Genomic DNA, 4610 nt, shown 5'->3' with positions numbered 1-4610 from the left:
TGGGACGTGCACCGAGGATTTGGGGAGGGGGTCCGGGTAAAGCTGCCCTGCCCGTAGAGGGGGGGGGCACTAGCCGTGGGGCTGCTGCCCACGGGGGGGGCTCTAGGTGATGGGGGCCACTAGCAGTGGGGCGACTAGTCATGGGGGCTGTGTTGTTGTGTACAGGGGCTGGTAGCCACGGGTGTGTTACCCATGGGGGGCTACTGGCCACAGAAACCGCTAGCCGTGGAGGTGCTATCCATGGGGGGGGGGCTGCTAGCCAGGGGGTTACCACCTGTGGGGCTAGTAGCACAAGGACAGCTAGCCACGGGAGCTGTTAGCCCCCCGGTCTTTGGAGGCGTGTGTGGCCCGTGGGAGCACCGGGACCCGCTTCACCACCCCGAGCATCCCGGGGCTGCGCCCACCGGGGTCTCCCCATGGTCCCTCCGTCTTCCCACACACGTGGGAGCCGCTTTGTTGCTGTCAGGGGCTGGGGATGCGGCTGCTCGTCCGCTGCTGGAGCAAGGGGCTTCCCACACCTTGGCCATGGTGTGAACTTAAGCCGGGCCAGGGTCACCGGCTCAGGGGGCAGCTTTGTCCAGGCTCAGGGATGAGGGTCCATCCTCCCCAGATGGCTCCCGAAAGGAGAGAGGGGTTTTTTTCCAGCTGAAGAGCTGATGTAGCCCAGTGGATCAGCCGGTCGTGGGCAAGCAGGTAAAGGTGGGCACCAGGATGGTGCGGGGATGTGGGGAAATGGCAGCACGGTTATTCTCCATTCACGTGCCACCTATGTCGCTGATGGCTTGGAGAAAGCCAGGGGGATGGCAGAGACCCCCAGGCTGCCGAGGGCGGCTCTGGGGGGAAGGCTGAAAGATGTTTCCCAAGGAACCACTGAAAGGCTTCAGCCAAGCTGCCCCCCGCATCTGCCGTGGGGATGTGGCATGGTGGCTGTGCACAAGGCTTGGTGCTCACCCCCTTGGATGCCCACGCTGCCACTGGCAGCAGCTGCAGCAGGGTTCGGAGTGGGCTCCGCGGGGCTCTCCGGGCAGATTTTCTGAGTTGGAAAGCAGGGAGCCTGCCCTCGGAGCCAGGTGGAGGGATAAAACATTAAAACATCAAGGCAGCAGCTTTGCTCCAGCCCAAGTTGGGATTAGGGCACCCAAGTTGCAGTGGGCATCGCAAAGCAGGGGCTGCCGGGCAGCAGAGATGCCCCAGTGCATCTTCCCCGCCCCCCAGCAACTCTTGCAGGGCTCTCTGTGATGCCTGAAGGCAACAGGAGAATTTATGATGTACGTTTTAATTTATGACATGCATTTTAACCCCCGTGACCGGTGGCTGGAGCGTGTGCCGGGGTGGGTGGGGGGCTCGCCGTGCTGGCAGGAGCCGTGCTGCTGTCACAGCCTGTGCTTCCTCCCTCCGCGCCGCTCGGCGCTCACCGGCTGAGCGATCACATGAGCCCCTTGTTCGGAGTCTTTGTCTCTCATCTCCTACGCCGAGGAGCTGCATTTTGGGAAGCTTCTGCAACCTCTGGCCATAGACCATGCAGAGATGCTCAAATAGGATTATTTGTCCTATTTATCCTCCCGGGGAGGGTTTGTAAAAGTCTTCTGTGCTTGGCGATATGTATAAACCCCCTGGTTCATTTGAGAGAGATGAGCTGTATTAATTATTAACTGAATCAGCACCAGGAGGCTGCTCTTGGGTGACCAGTAGCTGCAAACCCTCCTGCTCACCCTCGTTGCTGTCAGCTCCCTGAAAGGATTTTTCCAGGGTCCCTGTTTACCACGGCAGCCAGAGCGAGGGAGTTTGGTGCCAGCAGGTTTTCAGGGAGGCTGGACCTGTGGCAGGAAAACCCTGCGAAAAGCAACACCAAATTTGCCATGGCTCCAGGATTTGGGTTTCCAGAGCAGGGTTTGTACCAGCGCTGGGGGAGTCACATCTCCAGTGGCCATGTGGAGTCACTGGGGCTGGGGACAGTCACAGGTCAGTGGCACCTGGGCCAGAGCATCATGCTCAGGGTTGCAGAATAGAGGGTCCTGGAGAATGAAAAGTGTTGGACACCATCCCGCGGGAGGTGACAAATGACAGCAAAATGATACAGGTGGCACCAGCTCCCTGAAAAGCAGGGCCTGGGCCGAGCGTACCATGATGCTACGGTGCTGCTGTCATGTTTGCTGCTGAAAACGCACCCGCGTTGAACAGCTTTGCTCTGGTGGGACGTTGGTGGGGCCGCAAGCCGGGTGCAGGCGGGTGCAGGCATGCTGGCTGCAACGAGGTGTGCCTGCATCCATCCCGCCTGCCCTCACCGGACCTGCCCGTTAGCATCTGCTCAAGAAGCATTTTCCCAGCTTTTCTGGAGAAAAAAAAAATGAGCTTAAAACGCATTACTGGGGTACCGCCTGCAACTGGGAAATGGAGAGCGGCATCAGACAGCACATCCGAGAGGGAGCGGAGGGAGGTTTCAGCAAGAGCTGTAACATCTGAAGGCACCGCTGGGTTTGACACTGGAGCACCGGGAGGTCGGAGCACCCTGCTCTGGGAGATGACAGCCCTGCTGCAATTTTGCCAAGGAAGAATTTCCTGGTTTCTTGAAAAAACTTGCCTGTGTTCCAGCTGAGCTCTTGGTGGGGTGGGCGCGGGCATCCTGCTGCCTTACGGCCTCATCTGGAGGCTGTCGGAGACCATCGGTCCCCAGGGCACTGTCAGCAGGCCCTGGGGACAGGCAGTGGCATCAGCGATTGATCCAGAGTCAGCGTTTCCAGTGGGGAAGTGGGGACCTGGGGGGAGGTTCACTAGTCTCAAGGACTCACGCTATCAGGCAGTGCTCCAGGAGCACCGAAGCTCAGTGGCTTCAGGGACGGCCACCGAAACGTGGCGGTGCCGCACGGATGCTGCACAAGGGGCTGAGCAGGAAGATGCAGCCCTGCCTCGACTCTTTTAATGCTTTCTCCCTCGAAAGAAGATTCCCAAGACCTTTTTTCCCCACCAAAAACTGCATTTCCCCCTCCTGATAAAACAAAGCTCCATCAAAACTGCTGTGAACTTTCTGCGCGGTGTTTACCCTGTCTTGGCCGTGCTGCTTCGAGCAAACCAACCCCTCCGGTCAGGGCTGAATTTCCCCTCCCGGGACACGATCAGCCCCTGGCTCTGCCCCAAACCCCCCACTCTGTGGCCGACCCACCCTCCAGCTGGTCCCAGCCTCGGTGCAGGTTGCATCCCACAGTGCCAGCAGAAGCCGCTGAGCTGAGAAAACAAAAACAAAACAAAACAAAAAGCAGTGCAACCCCCAAACAAAGCCGCAAGCCTGGGGGCAGCCAGAGAAATAATCCCGCATGGATTTCCCCCCCCGCCCCGCCTCTGATTTATTGCCTGATGGGTTGCAATCCCAGCACTGCCGGTTGCTGCAGTAACAGCCGCTGAGCCCGTCTTTGCCAGGCTAAAGCCCGGCTGTGTGCAACCGGCCGGGAGCTGGGCTGGAGCGGAAAAGCTCAGAAAATGCCTCTTGAATAGATGCTAATGGGTAGGTCAGGTCCAGCAAGGCCAGGAGGGATGGGCTGGATGCGGGCGCACCTCATTGCACCCAGCAAGGCTGATCTCTGGGGAGGTTCCCAAGGGACGTTTGCTTTGGGAGTCATTGAGCTCTTGGGGAAACATTAACCCTCTAACCAACTGCAGATGTACATGTTGCGGCCACTCTGCAGCCCTGGCACTGATTATTTATTATTATTATTATCATTATTGTTGTTGTTGTTGTTATCATCATTATTGTTGTTTTCTTTTCTTTTTAACTTTGATATTAAGACACTGTGAGAAATCTCCCAAAGTGAGGGAATTTTTGGATGCTTTTTGCTGGGAGTCAGTGTTTGGCTTTTGCGTGTCGAAGCCTCGTGCTGAGGCTCTGTGAGGCCAAGCCGATTTAATTTTGGGGCCCATCTGATGTAGTTTGTGTGAAGGAACTGTCCTCGCACACGCCTCAGCATCGGGCCCTGCTGCCTATGCTCCCAGTCATGCAATGGGACCTGCTGCTCTTCTCAGCTGGAAAACCCTTTGAAATTGTGGTTGGAAGCGGGTGGGGGGAGCATCCATCAAGACCCCAGCCCAGCTGGGAGCAAGAGAGGCTGGAGCAGCTCCTGCAGTCCCTGCTTTGGGGGGGTCCTGTGGTTTTTGGGGGGGGGGGGATTTTTGACTATAGACGCTGTGGGCTGTATGTTACCACAAAGTGGGAGTCTGGTGATGCGTGGGTCAGGCTGTGCCAGATGGCAGCTGGAGGGGGACCTTTTGCGGGCTTTGGACCACCCCTGGGGTGGGAGAAGCAGGAAGGGATGATGACAGCTTTGGCTTCAAAGCCTGGCCACTGCTCCCCTTGGGGGGGCCACACTCAAAGCCCTGTTGCAGCGCATCCACCCCACAGAGGTGCTGCAGAGCCTTGTGAAGCCGGGATCTCCTGCCAGCTTGGCCCTGGAGGTCCCCAGGCAGGAGGGTTGGTCCCACAGCCACGGGACACCAAGGAGGAGGAAGAGGCAGTCGACATCGCTCCTTGCTGGGCTTTAACCTCTCACCCTTGCCCTCGGTATAGCATCGCCGGGAGAAGACGCCGTCGGCAGTGCGTGCCTCACCCCGTGCCCACCACC

This window comes from Haliaeetus leucocephalus, unplaced genomic scaffold, assembly GCF_000737465.1.
Source record: "Haliaeetus leucocephalus isolate CR32 unplaced genomic scaffold, Haliaeetus_leucocephalus-4.0 Scaffold157, whole genome shotgun sequence".
Taxonomy (NCBI): Eukaryota; Metazoa; Chordata; class Aves; order Accipitriformes; family Accipitridae; genus Haliaeetus; species Haliaeetus leucocephalus.
The sequence above is the reverse complement of the archived record's forward strand: the minus strand, read 5'-3'. Positions refer to the sequence as shown.